A 21,663-nucleotide genomic window follows, 5' to 3' on the forward strand; every position below is an offset into this window, starting at 1 on the left:
AATCTGAGGGCATTGCTTCATCCTCCCATTGCAGTATCAGAAGGCTGAAGTCAAGGATCTTGCAAGCTCTGTTCATAAGACATTGGGCAAGCATTCACTTCTCAAATATTTTAGATTGTTGGAAAAAATTATTTCCTTCTATAAGAGGACAAGGATACCCACATTCACCACTTTTATTCAACATAGCGCTAACAGGCTTAGACTGAGGAATTAGGCAAAAGATAGAAATAAAGACCATCCAAATTGGGAAAGAGGAACTAGATGGTCATGCAAGAACATGGATAAAATTGGAGGTCACTATGATAAGGAGAAAACAGAACTTTTGCACACGGTTGGTGGAAATGTAAATTATGACGGCCATCGTGGACATCAATGCAGAGGATCCTCAAAAAATTAATACAGCTTACATATGAAGAGCAATCCCACTGCTGGGAACTTACCTCAAGGAAATGAGGTGGACTCATTGGAGGCATTTCCGTATTTATGCAGCACTGTTCACCATAGCCGCAGAACAGAAACAAGAGTCCATCTACTGAAGAATGGATAAAGAAAACATGGGACCCACACATAGTGAAATTCTATTCAGCATGAAAGTGGATACAATCCTGTCATTTGCAAGAACTCGGATAGAATTGGAGGTCACTGTGTTCAGTGAAATACAAAACACAGCAAGATAGGTAGCAGACGATCTCAATTACAGGAGGGAAATGAAAAAGTGGCCTGCACAGCTGAACTGATCATAGTAGTTCTGAGGGTAAGGGAGGTCACCAAAGCCCAGACCTTCATCTCAGGGGCCAGATGCTTCTCTGCCTCAACTCTGGCTCTCAAAACTTCACACTGAGCCCACCATGTCCAGAGGAAGAGAGTCAGGTGAGTATTTTGTATTTCCGTCTGAGAGGCAGGGTGGATAATGACGGGCGGTCTGGCTAAGTGCTCATGTCTGCAAAAGGGATTCCAGGGTAGAAGCAGACCCCATGCAGAGAGGGACAAGCAGAGGAATATTCCCTATCCCTAGGCTCAGCTAGTGAGGGGAGGTAAGGGTCTGAGAGCCTACACCAACCCTTGAAGGCGTCTCCCAGAATTTAACACTGAGAAGGATTGCTGGTGACTCATCAAGTGATGGAGAGTTGAGATTCCAAGGCTTACGTGGAATTTATCTGTTGTTCCAATTAGCTAACATGAATCAAAGGGAAATTTGACAGGATTAATAGTATTACGCTTATCTTGCCTTATTGTGTGTAAAAGAGTAAGGATGAAACTATGTGATTTACCTAATTTCCTTCTCAAGTTGAAATCATTTGTGCAATGAGAAATTTGTATTTGGAAATATACTTCTGCATAAATGGTGTAGATAGCAGAGATAGTGGTTGTCATCTACGGAAACACCTGTGCTCTTCTGCACCCATATAACCACGAACACACACCTGTGTCCTGTGACCTATCTAACACTCATCCATGTGTGACCTATCCTAGGGGCCTCAGACAGCCCCCCTACCTTCCATTACTTATACAAAACCTATCATCAGGGTCCTTATTTTTTTCTGTGATAACTACTTCCAATTCCAATATCTTAGGCTATTCCTCATGGCCTCTAAACCATTGCAACCAAATGTTTAAGCTTTAATTTTCAGGAATCCCAACTCTCAATTCAAACCTCAAACCAATTACAGCCAATCCCATTATCCTCCATTTTGCTTCAGGTGCACAGCTCTTTCACGTATGCATGGTCCTAAGTCAAGACACCTTCCTGGGTTTCAGTGGTATCTTTTTTTTTTATCCTCCATTATACTACAGGATGTAAAAACCGTATTTTCATAATTAGACCATGCATGCCATGTCTCTGTTGCCTGGAAGACCCATGTCCTTAATATCCTTTAGCTCTTTGCCTCCTAGGCTGAAACCCAGCCATGCACATTAACTTTTTCTGGATATTCTATAACATTTTGCCCTTCCTACCTCTACCCACCCTGCTTTGTGCTCTCTCCTCAGTATCCCAGGATCCTTAACACCACTTGTCCCCCGTATTACTCAGGGTTCTCTAGATGAACAGAAACACGGCGTGGGTACGTAGGGATAATTGGAAATGGGGACTTAATTGGCTTATAAAACCAGAAGCTGAAGAGGCCCAGATGGCTGTCTCAGGCTGGAGAGCTGGAGGCACCTGGAGCTCAGTCCCAGAAGCTGCTCAGTCCAAGAAGCTGGAGCCTCACAAAAAGAAGGACCAATGCCACCGCCCCAGCCCAGGACCAAAGGCCTGGAAACCCCCGGGGAGTCACTGGTCAGAGTCCACTTTGGAAGAGGGAAAGAACTGGATGCTGATGTCCTCAGGCGACCACAGCAGCGTGGGAAGTGCCAGCTCGTGAAGAGCCGAGTCTGCGCCTGCGTCTGCTTTCTCCTTCCCCCACTGTCTTTGATCCATCCAGGTCCCCAGCCTGCTGGACTGTGCGGCCCACGTTTTGGGTGGGTCTGCCTTGCTTTGCTGTCCTATGTGCCAGTCATTGCTAGAAACACCCTCATTGACGGAGGGAAGTCTCTTAAACAGATCTTAATCCAATCTAGTTGACAATTCAGATTAACCATCACAGCCCCATGTCCCCTTGCCCATGTCCTCTTTCTTCCCACTTCTAACACCATGCAAAGTAACTGCCCCCAACTTGCCTGCTTTCCTACCACAGGTGTGGACCGGAATTATAAGCCTTACAGCATCGATAAAGAGGATTCATTGTAAATATGGTCCTTGCAGGCTGGGGCCATAGCTCAGCGCCAGAGCGGTTGCCTAGCATGTGGGAGGCACTGAGTTCAATCCTCAGCATCACAAATAAACAAATAAAATAAAGACATTCTATCCATCTACAACTACAAAAAATGAATGAATAAATGAATGAATGAATGAATGAATGAATAAATAAATGAATGAATGAATAAATAAATAAATAAACAAATAAATAAATATGATCCCTGCAGGGTTGGAGGGATTACAGTAATAGAAGGGGTACCTTTTCTTTGGTCACCCCTTGAGACTGTTGCATGAGTTTTAGTAGCATCAGCCCATGTGATAGTTACAGAATTGGTACATCTTGCCTGTAAAACCATCTCATCCTGCCACTGCCAATGGCAAGGGACCTTGAAAACATTCCCTGTTTCTTGTATGGATTTTTTTTTTGTTTACCCTTCCTGTCAAGAATGGGTAGAAGATATTTTTGGAAGATAATATTGGTAGAAGATATTTTTCTCACAAAAATGTGGTGTGAATTGGCATTGAATTGTGCAAATGAGTCAAAATTAATGGACACTTATTTGTACTGATGAATCCCAGGGCTTTCAAGGTGAATTATTAGCATTATTCCCTCTCTGTTTATTTGTGTTCATTCTAAAACCTTCACACGTTTTGTCTCATTCCATTTCTATCCTATACCTTCCATGATGGTGCCTCTCATGAAGATAAAGAATGGGAAGCAAGTAGGATTGGGGTAGAAAACTTCTTAGGGAAGCAAGGAATAAAATGGAACATGGCTCACGGCCAGTCCTTCACATGACAGACCTCAGTATTTCCTGCCCCCTCCAAGTGAGACCCTTTCTGCCTCCAGGGATCAAGGATGAGTAAGAACCTTGCCAAACACTCCACTATCCTCTTAAGAGATGCTAACAAGAAACATGTAACTGTTTTTGATAAAAAATCACCTGGGGAAAAGTTTTAAAAAATAAACTCAGCTCCCCTGGCCTGCACGCCATTTCTGCTACAGGCACAGTGATAATTGCAGGTCTGAGGGGAGGGGAGGTCACAGAGTCAGAGACCCATATCTCAGGAGCTGACCACCTCCCTGCAACACACATCCTGGTCACAGAGGCCTCTGCACTAAGATCACCATTCTGTCACTGAATTAAACACTAATTTTCAATGTTCATGAGGATTTTCTTCTTAAATGAATCTTCTGCTCAGGCTCCATGACAAGAATCCTCATCTAAATCTTCAGGATTTCTAGAGCTGGACCCACAATCTCTTCATGCTTGCTGTAAAGACTACATAGAATTTACAGAAACCCTCTAGTCCTTTGCAGAAAGTGTAATTGAACGGTGACTGACTGAGAAGAATTTTCCTCTGGTTCTGGGAATGATGCAATTCATGGGGACAGTAATTGCACCAATTCTGAAACCATCAGTGGTCTATGCTGATGGCGAGGCTCTTTCCCTCTTCTACATAGTGAGGAACGTGTAGGAAATAGTGAACATAATCATTACAGGTTTCCATCTCCACCTGTCACGCGTTAATATCTTCTTGTTTTCACCTGATTACACATAGTCCCGATTTGTAGCAAATATAACATCAAGCCTAGGAGTTTGATAGTGGAGGCGGGACGAGTGTTCGGGAAGCAGATAGGAGATTTCTTCACCTTCTCAGTTTTTCTGTGATTCTGAATTTACTCTAAATGAAAACTCTGTGAAATATGTGCATTTGGACAACAGGTGAAAATCTGGTATTTGAATTTTTAAAACCACAAGACCTTCTGCACATTTGCAAAATAGCATACTGGACTCCTGTTTTAATATTATACACCAAAAATTCTGCTTCTTTGAAATAGTTGTGCTTAAGCAGGTACTAATAACACTTGAGTGTATCACCTGAAATCAATAACAACCTTTTCTACCTTGCACTCTTTTATCACATGTTGGTGCTTTATGTCTCAAAGCTTAGGACATGGCATGTAATCCTTACCGGTCTTTTCCAAGGGTGCTCTTGTGCTTGCTTTCCTAACACAACCAAGTGAGTACTGTGACAGCTGTCCTGACGTGGAGCCAGTGCTGTCTCACTGCACATAACTCACCAGGGGACAGTGCCTGCTGGATTATAGCTCCTTCACAGCTTCTTCATTAATACAAAGTCTAAGTGTTCCCTCCTAATTGACATTGGCCTGGAGAATAATTCTTTCCAAGCAAATAGAAACATGTTTCAATGAAAGCTCAAAACACCAGCATATATGATAGGCACGTAGGAAAGGAAAAGCTTATATAGAACTGGATTCTTTGAAGAAGGCTGCTCTTGAGCTTTAGGAAAGCCTGTGGTTGACTGTACTGTCTCAGATACCACTCGGTGCCAGGATCCTGCACCAGCCCTCACAGGAGTATGACTATAGACAGACACTGCACCTCTGCACCCCAAAGCTCTTTGTCATTAGGCAAAGCCATTTCAACACCTCCCTCATGTTGTGAAGATCCACGTGCTGCCTTCACAGCAAGGATTTATACCCACTTCATGATTTTAAAAACTGACACAAACCTCATTAAAATCAGCTTGTAATGGAAAAATATGAATCAAATATTCTGAGTGGGACTCTGGAGAGTGGGGCAATTCTGGGTTTTGGTTGATAAGACACATGAGCCTAGTCCTCCTGTTCCCCTGCAGGACCCTCTGGATGGGACAGCAGGGAACTGGCAGGATGGCAGCCAGTGATGTGGCTGTAGGCATCATCTTCCTAGCACAGACTGTGGTTGGAGCTCTGGGCAATTCCTCTCTTCTCCTCCATTCCCTGGTCCTTTACTTCACTGGGTGCAGGGTAAGACACACAGACTTGATTCTTCAGCACTTGATTGTGGCCAACTTATTAGCTCTCCTGTGTAGAGGAGTTCCCCAGACAGTGGCAGCTTTTGGAGCAAAATATTTCCTCAATGATGGGGCTGGAGGTGTGTCTCAAGCGGTAACGCGCTCGCCTGGCATGCATGGGGCGCTGGGTTTGATCCTCAGCACCACATAAAAATAAATAAAGATGTTGTGTCCACTGAAAACTGAAAAATAAATATTAAAAAATCCTCTCTCTCTTCTATCTTTAAAAAAAAGGTTTCCTCGGTGATGTTGGATGCAAGCTGCTTTTCTATCTTCACAGGGTGGGCAGCACCTGCCTCCTGAGTGTCTTCCAGGCCATTAAGATTAGTCCTGGTGACTCCAGGTAGGCAGAGCTTAAAGTGAAGTCTTCCAGGTACACTGGCTCCTCCATATATCTGAGCTGGATCCTATACCTCCTTGTAAATGTTGTTTTTCTTATATACATGACTGAAAGAAAAAAAAATAACAAAAACATCACAATCCCAAAAGATTTTGGATACTGTTCTGGTGTTCATCATGACATATCCACAGACTCACTGTACACAGCATTGCTAACATTCCCTGATGCCCTCTGCATGGGGCTCATGCTCTGGGCCAGCAGCTCCATGATGCTCGTCCTGCACAGGCACAAACAGAGAATGCAGCAGGTTCATAGGTCCAGCTCCCCCAGGTCCTCCCCTGAGTCCAGAGCCACCCAAACCATCCTCCTCCTGGTGAGCACCTTTGTCTCTTTTTACACACTTTCCTGCATCTTTCCAGTTTGTTTGACTCTTGCTTATAATCCTGACTGGCTCCTGGTGAACACAGCAGCAATAGTTCCTGGGTGTTTCCCAGCTGTCAGCCCCTTCCTGCTCATGAGCAGGGACTCCAGTGCATTCAGGCTCTCCTTTGCCTGGATAAGAAAGAGGAAAACCCCTGATGTCATGATGAACATGTATATTTTAAGGTTAGGCACAATGCTTAATTGTTTATTGTTAATATCAACAAAATTATATTGGGCTGGGGATGTGGCTCAAGCAGTAGCGCGCTCGCCTGGCATGCGTGTGGCCCAGGTTCGATCCTCAGCACCACATACAAACAAAGATGTTGTGTCCACCGAAAAGTAAAAAAAATAAATAAATATTTAAAAAACATCAACAAAATTATAAGCACCCTTACATACTCATATCATATGAGAATGGTGATTTTTACACATATGCATGTATATTAAAAACATAAGAGTGTATGTGTATTTGTGACATGAGCATGTGTGCGTGCATTTAACGGATTATATTTATTATCTGTCAAGTAAAAACTCAGGAAAAGGATATGTAACAAATGTAAATTTCAGATTTAAATATAATACTAATCATAACAGTGGCAAGATACTTTGGCATTACATTGTGTATAACTAGAGAATTGAAATGTTGTGCTCTATTTGTGTACAGTAAATTGAAATTCATTCTGCTGTCATGTATAACTAAGTAGGACAAATTTAAAAAATAAAAATAGATAATATTCTCACTAAAAAATACTTCAGCATAAAATCTACTTTCTCTTATATTTTCCTGCTGTTCTGGCTGATTTAGTTGTTAAAACAAGTAGAATGTTTTTCATTTATCTACAAACATGTTTGTTTCTTAGCTTAGTCTCTTGAAAGAAAAATCAAAGTGACCATTGTCAAACAATATTTGCCTACAGAAAGGGAAATCAGATTTATATATTCCAGGGCTGGGAATGTGGCCCAAGCAGTAGCATGCTCGCCTGGCATGTGTGCGGCCCAGGTTCGATCCTCAGCACCACATGCAAACAAAGATGTTGTGTCCGCCGAAAACTGAAAAATAAATATTGAAATTCTCTCTCTCGCTCTCTTTAAAAAAAAAGATTTATATATTCCATATAATTTTGAAATGGGAAACAATGGTCTACTAACGCTCTCTTTATGACGTGAGTTATTTTGCAGTTCCTCTGTTGGTTTCTTCTGTTATTATCAGAATGCTACATTTTATCCTTCCAAAATATAATCAGGCCATAAATTTATTTAATTGATTTACTATCCACTTGACATTATACAACATTGGAAGTTAATATATTTTTGTTGCAACTGACTTTTAAATCCACTGGTATTTGTAAAAACTTTTTTTGTATAAGTCAAGCATTCCTTACTAGTGAAATTTCACAACATGCAGGTCCTATGTGGAAAAACAATGTCCAGATGACTCTCTCATAATCGTCCCCAAGAATGACCAGTATGTGACATCTAACAGCATAGATCACTTTCACCTCTTTTATACTTTATATAAGGGAATGGTTTGCCATGAACTCTTTCGTATTTGACTGAGAGAATTTCATGTGCTTTAAAATTTGTATTTTTCCATGTTGTTGGTGACAGAATTCAACTGAAGGAATTTCAAACAATTAATTCTAGCATTCCTCTCTTGATGCACAGGTACGCTAGTTTGATTATGATTTATGTTTTTCTGTCCTCATTTCCATGTGTTGGAAGCTTTGTCCCCAGTGGAATGTGTTAGGTGGTAGGATTTTTGAGAAATAGAGACAAGGAGAAGGACTTGGGTCCTGGGGCAGTCACCCTTGAAGGGGCAAATGCTGATCTCCTGGAGCATATCAGCTCCCATGAGAATGAGTGGTCCTACAGTGAGTGCAGATATCACTCCCTGTTCTGCTCTGTGGTCTCTTCTGCATGTGCTCCCACCATTGTGATTCCATCTGCTGTGAGGCCCTCACCAGAGCTGAGCAGATGCTGGCACCATGCTCCTGAGTCTCCAGAACTGTAGCTAAATACATGTATTTTCTTTATCAAGTATCTACCCATAAATATTTGGTTAAAGCAACAGAAACAGATTAACACAGCATGTGAGTGCCATTCAGCTTGGAGGATCATAGCAGCACTGGCATAGAGGTTCCTCAAGAATTTTGATGATACATGTACGAATTCTGCTGGTACATATATAGTGGGGCCCTTGTTAGTCACAGTGAAACACTTACTCAGCTCTAAGGTATATTGCTAGGGTTTGCCAAATGTTTGCATAAGTTTCAACCCATTAGGTGCTCCTATTTTTAATTTTATGGTTTTGTAGGAGAAGAAAATACTTTTATTAATCATAATGTAACACTGGTCCACATTATGCTTTGAATATAGCCCTTGCTGCTCTGCCACAGCAACTTATTTTTTAAAAGGTCAAGTTTCTTTCTCTTTCTCTCTCCCTGTTCCTCCCTAATCTCTCCCCTCCCTAATTTTAGGGAAAACAAGACTATCTTTCTTCCCCCTTTTAGGCAGACTTATCTGTACACACCCACCATAAGAATGAAGTAATTGGCCTTGGAAACTGGGAATATAACCCAGGGACAGTAAACCACTGAGCCACATCCCGGGCCCTTTTTATTTATTTATCTATTTATTTTGAGACAGTATCTTGCTAAATTATCTAGGTCCTCTCTAAATTGCTTTGGGTAGTCTTGAACCTGCGATCCTCCTGCCTCAGCCTCCCAAGTTGCAGGGCCTACAGGTATTTACCACTGTACCCTGTGTTGATCCTATAGATAGTCTCTTGGGAAAGATCTTGGAGTTGGAGTTGGTTTTTCAGAGGTGAAGTATATGGAAAAAATCCTGTCTGCACAGGCAATTATACGATCCCACTATAAGGAGTCTGAACAGTCAGGATGCACAAAGGCACTGCCTCTGGTGTACAAGGTCCTGCCTCTGGTGTTCAAGGTCCTTGATTCTCAGCCTGGCGCCAGGTAGCTGCCAATCTGCTCACTCTGGATCAGGGACGCCAGCCCTGGGAGGGGGAATAAGTCTGAGAAAAGCTGCCTGGGATGTAGGAAAATGGTCAGAGAGAACCTGACTTCCAGCCCTGACTTTCAGCCCCCTTTGCTGATGGGATTTAGAGGCTGCTGGCCACAAAGAATGTGGCAACACTTGCAGCACTGTTTATAACCTGGGATAGTCTCCTCTTTTAAGGTCTAATGGGACACCCCATTTGGCCAAGAGATGTCCATCACCAGGGCAGAGCAACTTTGCTATGACAGTACCCATCAAACTAAATGTATGGGGAGACTGGGAGGATAAACAACTGCACCCAGAAAAGATAAAAGCAAACTAAGGTCAACCCACGTTTTGTTGGCAGCATCTACAAAGGGATCTTCAAGGAAGCCTAAAGAAAAGGATGGAAAGGGCCTCCTCCACCGCATACCAATATGCCTAGCCTTAAAAAAGAAAAAGAAATACTCAAAGGAGTCTGTGGGTACAATTGACAGTGGAGAACTCACTTAAAGCATTGTGATAATAATAAGGGAGACTGGTTAGACTCAAAAATATCCTGTGCTCCAACTCCTTGAATGCAACCTTGGAAAAAAAGACCAAGGCATGGCTTTTGTACATGTCAGATTTTCTGATCCCTCTCCTGAGAGAAAAATTTTTTGTGTGAATTAAATGCACAGATAACATTGATAATAATTATTTCAGAGTATGAATTTAAAAAGGGTCTAAAACTAGAAAAAAGATATAAGAAGGTTGTAGACATAGAAATATATTTTAGTATGGAAAATTAGAAGGTTAAAAAAATGTTTCTGGATGAGAAGAGTTTTGTATGGCCAGGTAACATTATGCTAAAATCCACGATGAAAAGCAGGATAGAACTCAGGATGGAAACAAGCAGAGTGTGTGAAAGTGAGTTGCAGAGGTTTGTGGTACATCTCAAAAAGTTTGTGTGTGTGTGTGCTTATATTGGCTATTTAAATTTAAAATTTAAAGCTATTTAAATTTTAACATACTAATATGAAGCATAGTCTGAAACATTGATCTGCCCTTATCTATTGAGGTGATTTTCTTTTTGTCTGTAGATTTTATTATTTATGGAAACTAAGTCTTAAAGGAATTAGAGTTTGTATTTTTTTAAAATATCTTTTTATTTTTTTTGGTTTTAGGTGGACACAATATCTTTACTTTATTCTTATGTGGTGCTGAGGATCGAGCCCAGTGCCTCACGCATAGTAGGCGAGCACTCTGCCTCTGAGCACAACCCCAGCCCGAGTTTGTATTTGTTTTAAAGTCTTTCAAATGATTACTTCATAACTGGCTAAATAAACAACAGTTATTTCAGTTCATGAAAATATAGTTATGACTTAAACAGGGGATTAACAATATAGTTATCCCCTAAATATAAGTGACTGGATATATGTATACATCTGAGAACTATATCTGTCTTAGCCTTGTGTCATATAAAAGTTTATGTAGATTTACCATGAAAGTAAGTAACACGTGCTCTCCTTGATGCATTTTATCTGACATAGTAGGGCCACACTGCCATTCGAAGACCTGGTTTATATCTGTTTGCCTTGACTAAGTCTATCTCTGATCATTAATGCTTTTCCAAATGTATAAAATTTAAGGCTATCCTTTGATTTTTTTTGCTGGTATTGCTAACCTATGCAGACCTGTTATTATTGTTACCAGTTCTGTGATCAGACCAGTCCAACCTTCTAGAGTAGACAATTTCTAAGATTTCCAGGCACTTTGTTATATTGTTCCATTATCGTCTAAAGGCAACAGTGTTGCTGGATTTAAGGTGGACACAATTTTAAAATTGACATTGGGGTTGTCCAATAGCATGGCTTTGTATCTCCCATTATCCAGCTGTTAACCACTAGCTACCCTGCTGTTCTAGACTTGTTGAAGGACAAACACAGGGATGGGTTGTCCTAGAGTGACTTTTCAGCCTCTCTAGTAAATCACAAGTGGCAGTAACTGCCCACGGGCAGGCAGGGCATCCTTTCGCCATGTGGTTAAACTGTTTTGACAAATAGGCCACTGGCTGTGATGTCTCACAGTGTCTATAAGAGAACTCCAAGGTCTGTACTTTATTTCTCATGCACATATAATCTGAATTCCTTTGGTAAATCAGGTAGGTCCAGGGCAGGACCTGTCATGAGACTATAACTTTTCATGCAGCTTGGTATTCTGGGGTCCAAGTCAAAGGTCCTATTTATGTCCCTTTCAATGCCTTATACAAGGGTTTTGTTATTAGTCCAAAATTAGGGATCTAGATACAGTAGAATCCTGCCATTCCTGCGTAATTGCCCCCTGAGTCCTCAGTTCTCTAAGTTTCAAGATAGCATGTTTTCAACCTGACATCAAACTTTAAGTTCCTTGGCTAATTTGGAATCCTGCATGACTTGTTATTTGCAAATCTGAGCCTTTTTAGTGGATGCCTGGTGTCCTGCACACCAGGACACACCTGTTCCTGCTATAAGCTTCCTTTCCATACTGTGGGAGTCCTGTCTCTTCTCACTTAAGTAGATCCTGCTCCGTGTATTCTTCCCTTCCATTATTGGGCATGGATTTTATTCTTCAAATTTGTAAGACAAGAACCCAGAAAGAAATTGGTGAGGCAGAGAGCCCAGTTTCATCTCAAAACTCCAACTGCAAAATGAGGGGGTTAAGCTGGGCGTGGTGGCACGTCCCTCTAATCCCAGTGGCTTCGAGAGCTGGGGCAGGAGGATCACAAATTTAAGGACAGCTTCGGCAATTTAGTGAGGCTTTAAGCAATTTAAAGAGACCCTGTCTCAAAATAAAAAGGGCTGAGGATTTGGCTCAGTGGTAAAGTGACCCTGGGTTCAATCCCAGCACTGAAAAAAACATGAGAAGATTATCTTTTTTGATGTTGGCAGGAGGAGGTTCATTTGATGAGTGGGGGATCTTGCTCGATCTAGCAACACATAAAATGCACCATCCTGGATACTGGAAACATACAATTTAAGGATCAGAATCAATACACCTTCTTCCTATGCCACAGCCACATACACCAGGAGGAACTCAGCACATGGGAAGATGCTCCTCGGCTTCCCACCGCACCAGTGAGACCCAAGCACAGTAAACTCCTGCAGGAAGCCTACAGGAGACATCTCTGACTCCTTTCTTTGGGCCTGGTCTCCCTGCTGGTGAAGCCCACACAGGCTGCAGCAGCGGGGAGCTGGGCAGCACTGGGCTCCCCTTCAGGGCACAGCCTGGCCCTGACCAAACTGAACCACAGCACAGCCCCCCTCACCTCTCCTGGGATCCCAGGCTGAACTCAGTAGCCCACAGGATGGAGGACACAGGTCTTGGGTGTCAATGCCAGATACAAGTCAGAATTACCTGGTTATGTTAGATATTCCTTAAGCTTGGTTCCCACCCTGACCATAAAAATGGGAATCTCTGACAAAAGGACATAGAGAGATATTTTCAGAATGTCTCAGCACTCCTATGAAAATCCAGGGTTGAGCACAACCAGGGGGGCAAGTCACATTCATCTCCTGTTTTCTGCCTTCTCTTTGAAGCCTTGTCATCAATCCAAAAGGCAGAAAGAAACAGGCAGCAGCTGCTGTGTGGATGAAGGTATGGCAGGGTGTGGCTGGAGTGCGACAGGAGCTGGGGGGTCACAGGAGTCTCCATGGAGCAGGTGATGTCAGAACAAAGACCTGAGGTGTGGCCACCTGCAGCCCAGGGGCCACAGAAGGCTAGGGAGAGGGACAGGAGCCAGTGAAGGTCCTGAGGCTGGAGCAGCTTGTGTCAGGAAAAGGGAAGCGGCTTGTGTGGCTGGAGGTGAGTGAGCAGGACACAGAGGCCCTGGGGAAGCACAGCAGGCCCAGGTCTTCCCACTTTTTGTCCCATACCTTAAAAGAATTTTGGACACCATGTATTTTCTTACTCATTTTAAGGAAACATACAATTTTTTATCACATAAATTAAAACACTTATAAATAATTGAACATCATCTGTATGCTAAATACATAAAATGCAGAAGGCTGCCTGGGGAATGCACACGGGTTAACTTAGGGAGTCACTTTGGATATCTGAGAATGCAGATGGCTAGTAGACACCTAAGCAGAGATGTCCAGGAACCCAATGGACACAGGATCCTGAAGTCCAGGGAGAAGCCAGGAGAAGAGGAGAAATGGAAACATGTACATGTTCTCAATGTCATGAGATGAGCCGACCTGGAAAGAAAGTGGGTATAGACGGGATGAGAAGGGGTTCAAGGACTCAGCCATTGGGACACTCCATATCCAGAGGCCATGGCCAAGAAGAGGGTGCACTGATTCTGAACATTCAGGATTGACTTCCAAAGACTCATGTTACCTGAGGAAGAATCCCTGAGAGTCAGTGTTCAGGAGACACCAGCAGAGGAGACTGAGATAGGAAGGAAATCAAAACTAGTAGAAAGCTATTGTCAGGAAAAGAAAAAGAGAGAAAACTAAATACCAGATTTAGAAATGGGGTGGGGGTGGAGTGGGGGATACTGGTGACTCTGAAAAAGAAAGTATCAAATGTGAGTGGGACACATTGCTGCACTCCTGTAATCCCAGAGGCTGAGGCCAGAGGATCACAAGTTCAAGGTCAGGCTCAGCAAATTAGTGAGTCCTTGTCTCAAAATAAAATAGGAAGGGCCAAGGATGGAGCGCAGTGGCACGATGCCTCCCCAGCATGTGTGTGAGGCCCTGGGAGAAAGGAAAGAAGAAAGAACAGATAGCAGTTGTGAAAGCTTGATTGGAAGGTCCAAGTGAAAAATGGAGTTAAGAATTGAAGACAGTATAAGCAATTTTTTTTTGTCTTAAATGAAACAGAAGAGGTCTATTTACTGCAAGAAAAAAACATAATTAATACCTCCCAATAATACCCTCATAATGCTAGGAAACCCTGTAAGCCCCAATAACTTGTGAATCCATAAAGGTACCAACGAGTTATAATGATCTTGGTTCCAACATAGGTACCATCAACATCTGCAAATACAAGAGAAATGAGGCACATACCCAATGAGACCCTGACATCACCGGAGGAAACACTCCAAATTGCCCTTTCTGTCTGCCAAAATGTATCTGAACCTTGAATTTCATCTGCAAGTACCTCAAAAGAACAAAGGTAACCCCTAAAATGATCTCTGAGATTTTCCCCTTACTGTTCCCAAGTTTCCTACAGAAGCCACCACATGGAGTACATGCCGTGGTGTGTCTGTAATCCAGCTTCTCAGGGTAAAGTGTCCCTTCTCAGGGTTAAAGAGCTGCCCAAACTCCTTGTAGGCTCAGCTTAGGTCTTGGTTCTAATGACATTGCAGGTTGACTTTTCTCTCGGCCTAATCTATCTACTAATTCATTCCTCAGGCGTGACCATGAATTTCCTGACAACCTGCTGCATGTATAGCTCGTCTGAGCTAAGAAACTATGGCCTTCCAAAACAATCCATGCAACCCACAACCACCCACGAACCCACTTCCAGGTGCACCAGCCACATCTGAGACATTTCTTTCCTTTCAAAGATCTGAAAGAACAAGTTCCAATTAAAACCAGTAGGCATAGGCCAGGATGACCTACTGTTGCCTTTAGATCTTTGGCATGTCATTATAATAGTAAAATCCACTCCCCCTCCACCATGGGTTTTGCTTAGCGTACCCACGGGTGAGACCATGTATCATAAGGACTTAAAGATCTGATGCAATCCTAATGTCAATCAAAAGTGGTACTTGGGTGAGACTTCCCAGAATCTTCCCTAAGATGTATAAAACTAGGAAACAAAGGGGACATTATTTAAAATGTTGTTTAAATAACATCCATTTTTCTCCTAATCCCCTTTTCCTCCCAAGTCAGGCCACAGAAATTAGAACCCGACTCTCCCAAAGCCAGCCATAAAACCTAGGAATATTACTCCCCCGACAACTTTTTGTGTAAGAGTTGACCATAGAGAAATTCTCTGACCTACCTTGTCTGATAATGGATCATAAGACCCTCATTCCAGAACAGATTCTGCATTGTATCTGGGAGGAAGGAATGTCACACAGAGACCAGGCCTTTCTGGGTTTCCCTCTCAGTCTATTACCATTAGGTTACAGCCTTTGTTCAGTCACATTTCCACACAGCTACTTGCTCTTCATTGAGTCTAAGTGTAAAAATAGTTTTCTCTGAGTCTTTGGGTCTTAATTTTTGAAGACTCCATGTCATGTAAAACTGATTAAATAAATGTCACGTTTTCCTCTTGCTGACCTTCTTTTGTTTTACAAGTGCTAGCTGTGACTCTTAAAATAGGTGGTTTAGGTGTCATGATCCTGTCCCCGACCCCTGTGCCTTCTATCCATAACCCAAGCTGACTTTCACTTGTGTTCCCCTTCAGTGTCAACCCCAGGACACAAAAGAGGCCCTAGAACCGCATAGCCCCTCGTTGGAAAAAGGAAATAAAGGAAAATTGAAGAGACTGATCTGCTTTTTCAAAGGAAAAAAAAAAAAAAAGAAGGTCCCTTGTTACTTCAGGCGTTTTTTTAGCAAGCCCTTCAAAGAGGAATGTAGGAGCCCTAGTTACATGTGATAAGGTTAGGAGCAAAGGAATGTTATAAGAAAGGAGAAGAATGGTCCCCTGATAGTGAATTCCTGCAAGATTAGACTCTGAGGAATTAGTGTGAAAAATAGGAAATCCACTGGTCCATTTTCAGAATCTAGTATTTGGCCTTCATTGGTTCAGTTATAACCATTTTAATTATAGCCCTTCCCTTTGCCCACCCCAATTTTAAAATGAGCAAATCACATAGATTATAACCACAGCTCCTCCAGTCAGGGCAGGGGGACTGCCTCCCCATGTGTGCTGGCTCGCTGGACTCCCTCTGGGGGACACTCTTCTGTAGATTCTTTTTTTGGCCTTGCTGACCCACTTCAGAGCATGTGTTTGATTTCTTGTGGCACCCTGATATTTCTAACACCATGACACAACATCCAGCAGAATATGCTGATAATAGGAAGACTCACCTATGCATCATGATTTCCAGGTACACATGACCTCGTATGCAGTAACTCCTGAGAGAATCCCATTGCACCTGTGATTGCGCTGGTCAGGAAAGGGGGAGTCCATGACTCAGGAAGTTCCCCAACAACACACCCATGTCGGAACCTGAAGTTCTAACTACTACATCTCATGCCACCTGCTGACTGGCAAGACTCATCCCAGGTCACCACTGTTCAATTCTGGTGGCCCTGCAGACCACACCAAGGAAGACTGTCCCGGGTTCTGATTCCTTCCCATACAGTCCGCTTTCCAAGAGGCTCAGGCCCGGAAGGTGGCATCCTCAGAGACTTGGGATCTGGAGCCCATGGAAAGGGCAGGTAAAGAGGTGGCCCCAGGACAGCCAAGGACTGAATGGGCAGGATTTTAGAGTTCCATGCCTGACTTATCCTGAGAGATAAAGATAGAAGACTACAGCCCAATTCTCAAAGTCCTCTCTCTAAGCAAAGGGAAGATATTTCTTATTCATGAATGCACCATTTTTCTCCATCAACTCATGAAGGTCTGTATTCTTTCTCTATTATTCCTTTTACATGTATGTATATGTGTGTGTGTGTATGTGAATGTATATATACATACATACATATATACACATATATACACACACATATATACATATATACACATGATTACACATATTGTGTGTGTGTGTGTGTATATATATATATATATATATATATATATATATGCGATTTTTATTCCTTAGGGAACTCAAAGAAGAAAGCTGATATACATGTGAGCCTCAATTGATTTTTCAGTCAACAGTCCTCTGCTGTGACCCCCCATGAGCATCATGCTCCATGAGATAGGATTCTTCTCCCTGAGACCACAGTGTCTTTCTCTCCCCTGTGATTAGAGGCTTCCAGAGGTTCGTCATTGCTATGCACATCAACACCTTCACAAATACAGCCTTCCTAACACAGGAAGGTGGCCTATGAATAGTCAAGGTTGGATCCTTCCTTTGCAGGGATCCTTTAACCACTTAATAACCTCCTCCAGGACCACTAGAATAGGCTAGAATGTTTCCCAGAGCTATCTACAGCACATATGAACGTCAAAAGTTTAGGACAAAAGCTCTATTCCTCACTCTGATCCCCATCCTGCCCAACCTTATTCTCTAGAAGAATGACCTTCACCTTTTCCGAGAGTCTGATCTCAGATATCTCTTAGATGATGTTCCTGACTAGGTATGACGTGCAATAGGCAGACATAGCTTTTTCTGGTTGCAGGGTCTAGGGCTCTCTTAAATATTTCTGATTTCCTCAAATACTGGTTAAAAATTGATTCTTCTCTAGATCGTAGAAAAACAGAAGCTCCAACCCACACAGCAGATATAGAATTTATATAGAATTTATGCCCCATGGAATCCAGCTTGAGTTCAACTATGGGTGCTAAATGTCCTCAGAGCAAAGAAACAGTTTTCTGATATTTGAAGTACACTTGCTGGCACTGTTGCCTGGAGCTTCCAAATGAGTGGGATGTTCCCAACGAGAGTTCCGTGGCAGCATCACAGACAGATGAAACAGCACAAAGAGTTCTATAGGGTGGGCAAAGAGATAAAAAGGAGGTCCCATCCAGCCTGGGTTACCAGGCCTCACATCTGAGGCCTTTCACTCTTTCCTGGGCCTTCATTTGTCCTATGTCCATCCTCATATCAAATGTAGTCCTTGGTAGAGCTCCATTTATTCCACACGTAACCCAGATACCAGATGGTCCTAGCATCACTATTGGAGAGTTAGACTTTAACCCTGCCAGTATCAGTACTGAAAATCCAGAAATATTCTGCAAATTTTTGTTAATTCCCAAATATTCATGTCCTGTTTGGGCTTCCCTGTATGATACACCTTTACTTTAACTCAGCCCTTTCTTCTGGTGTACCTCAAAGAAACCACTTCCACAGATGCCTCAGTGAGCCATTTGGCTGCCGCCTGGGGGCCGAGATCCATCCAGCCCCAAGGGAAACACACCAATAACTTTAGTGTAATCACTTTTCTCCAGAGCCCCTCCTGGGCTGCTCTGCCAGTTAAGGAGTCACAGTTCTTTGCTCTCTACCTATGTAGCCCCTCACCCTGCTATCCCACACTTCTCTCCCCTGCTCCATCTCACCAATAACGTTCTGTAGTCTCCATTTTTGTAGATAAATTCTTGTCTCCTAAATCCATTCCCTAGTCTGTATGCTTGAACCCATCCTGATCTGGTGAAAAGTGAGTTGTCTCCTTTAATGCAATCCAACCTTTTTTTTTTTTTTTTTTTTGGTACTGGGGATTGAACCCAAGGGTGCTTTACCACCTAGCAACATTCCCAGTCCTTTTTACTTTTGGTTTGATACAATATTGCTGAGACTGGCCTTGAACTTGTGATCTTCCTACCTCAGCCTCCTGAGTCACTGGGATTCCAAGGCTGTGCCACTATACCCCACTACAATTCAAACTCTTAAAGAAAATTAGTCATATACAGCATTACAGTATGAGTTTTCTGTTTTCTTTGTTTTAAAGACCACTTTGTTGGAGTATGTTTGACATATAAAAAGTCATAGGTGTTAATATATATAACCTGAGGTGTTTGGAGGGTAATTTACTTCCATAAAACTATTATCACAATGTTATAAACACACTTAGCACCTTCAAAAGTTTCCTCCCACTCTCTTCATTTTCTTAAGTTTTTTTAAAAATTTCTGTGGTAAAAGCACTCATACAATCTACCTTCTTCGCAAATTTTAAGTGTATAATGCAATATTGTTAATTAATGCCCTACAGGTACAGTACCTCTCCAAAACTTATTTATCATGAATCACTGAAACCTTGTACCCTTTGACAAACACCTCCCCATCTCCCCCTTCCTCCAGATCCTGCCAACCATCACCATTCTCCTTTCTGCTTTGTGAGTGTAACTAATTCAGTTTCCACTTATAAGCGAAACCATACAGTATTCAACTTTCTGTGTGTGACATTTCAATTTGAAGTACACAGGTTCAGAGATGTCCTTGCAAATGCCAGAATTTACTTCTTTCACAAGGTTGAATAATATTCCCCATGGTGTGCACATACAGGTGTGCTCGTGTGTGTGTATTTGTGTGTATGTGTGTTCTTTATCCATTCATCCATTGATGAACACTTAGATCCATCCCCCCTTTTCGCTACTGTGACAATGAACATGAAGTGCAGGTATCTCTTCAAGGTACTGATTTCATTTACTTTGGATATTTACTTAGAAATGGGATTGCTAGATCATATTACTGTTCTCTTTTTAACTTTTTGAGAAATATTCATTCTGTTTTCTGTATTAGACTTATCATTTACATTTTCTTGTTTGTGATGTTTTTGTTGCTCCATTAGCAAATCATATGCACAGGTAGAATGATATTAACTAGCACATTCAGAGCCTGACACAGGGTATTGGGGATGCTTAAGAACATGGCAGATTTTACTTTTAAGTTCTATCAATTTATCTTTTACCATTGATTCAACAAATTATTTTTAAATTATTTCTCTTTTATTTTAAGTTCTATTAATCTGGAATTCCTGGGGCTTATCATGATCAACTGACAAATACCCATGATACTTAAGGTAGTACCAATGGAAATGCCTCTGATCACTCTAAGAACATTGAACAAAGAAAAGGAATTCTCAAATGAACAAGTTATATCAAGATGGGGGAACAGCCATACTAGAGAATTATTATTATTATTATTTGGTATCAGAATTGAATCCAGGGACTGAGACACATCTGCAACCCCCCCCCCCTCCATTTAAATTTTGAATTTTAAGACAGGATCTTGCTAACTCACCAAATTGCTGAGGCTGGCTTTGATCTTGAGATCTTCCTGCCTTGGCCTCCTGAGCCACTGGGATTACAGGCAAAGGCCACTGTGCCTGGCAAGAACTTTTTTTTAAGTAATTTTAAAACGCAGTGTTTTGCCTATACATTCCAAGTGGGAAATTTCTTTCTTCTAATTTTGGTACCAGGCATTATACTTAGAGGCACTTACTATTGAGCCACATCCTTGACCCTTTTCATTTTTAAATTAATTACAGGGTCTTGCTAAGTTCCTCAGGGCCTCACTAATTTGCTGAAGCTGGTTTTGAACTTGGCAAATACTCTTCCTTCAACCTCCCAAATGGCTGGGATTAGTAGCATGTGCCACTGAACAGGGCGCCTAAGTGGGAAATTTCTTAAGGGCAAAGGAACTATTTGAAACTATTACACATATATTTTATATATTTTCCTAATTATAGATAAATACTGTTTTTTTTTTTTTTTAGCATAAGAGGAAAAAGGAGTATAAACATAAAATTAGAACATGGCAAATGAAGATCCCATAAGTTTTTATTTGAATTGGCATATTATTAAGATGAATTCATGATTAGAAATGTAAGGACTCAATTTATAAAATGCACATTTCCCTGAACTAGCAACTAAGAAGTCTAGAATTGATGACAACCTAGTAGCAACATACACCCTAGCCCCCAAAGGCATTAGCTAAATAACACTGCTCAAAGGAAATAGGGCTTCTTGAAGAAATGCATGATCTATGATAGTTCAAGGACTTTACTTCTGACAATAAAATAAGCAGCCTGTCTTAGGGGAGGGGCCTGAAATATGTTTGAAACGAGGGGAGGCAGGAAAGGGGGAGATTTTCGCGGAAATCTGGCGAGTGGTCAGGAATGGCACTCCGAGAAAAGTGCAGCTCGGGCAAAGAGGCTTGTCGGCGTGAAAAGGCAAGACTACTCGGGCAGCTCTAGTTTTCACCCGTCTAGGGTGAAAGGGGAGTAGGAAGGGCCTAGGCAGGATCTTGAGCGCCAGCAGGAGAGAACAGGGTTTTACCCCAAGCTGGGCTTCTACAAAAAGCAAAGACTTTCTCTCGCCTTCCCACACAAAGGCGCAGGGAGGCGGTCCTCCAGCCAGCCGAACCGCAGCTAGGCCATCCAGGACCCGCAAACCTGCGGGCCTCCGTGAGACAAGCTACGCTCCCAGAGTTGCCGAAGGACAGGATCGGCCTCCTCCCGCTCCAGGGTCCTCATTGGTCAGAAGCAACTGCTCGTCTCAGCCGTTGTTAGCAGCGACGTAGGCGGGTACAATCTTGGTCGCTAAGAAACCCCGTACTTCCGCTTCCTTTCCCCTATGGTAGGCTCGGCAAGCCAATCTCTTTCGTTCGCTCAATGGTAAATGGGCAGTGGGCGGGACTTCACTTGCCTGGACCAAAGAAGGGCGGGCTTGGCGTCCCGTAGCGCGGCCAATGACTGTGGGGCAGCCCCTGTAGAGT

General features: G+C 42.4%; 1 pseudogene; it reads left to right on the forward strand.

Annotated features, from left to right (window-relative positions):
- The first annotated feature begins 5,435 nt into the window (after positions 1-5,435).
- On the forward strand, positions 5,436-21,660 carry LOC143384239 (vomeronasal type-1 receptor 4-like; annotated as a pseudogene).
- The last annotated feature ends 3 nt before the right edge of the window (positions 21,661-21,663 follow it).

The sequence above is a fragment of the Callospermophilus lateralis genome, chromosome 18, assembly GCF_048772815.1.
Source record: "Callospermophilus lateralis isolate mCalLat2 chromosome 18, mCalLat2.hap1, whole genome shotgun sequence".
Lineage (NCBI taxonomy): Eukaryota > Metazoa > Chordata > Mammalia > Rodentia > Sciuridae > Callospermophilus > Callospermophilus lateralis.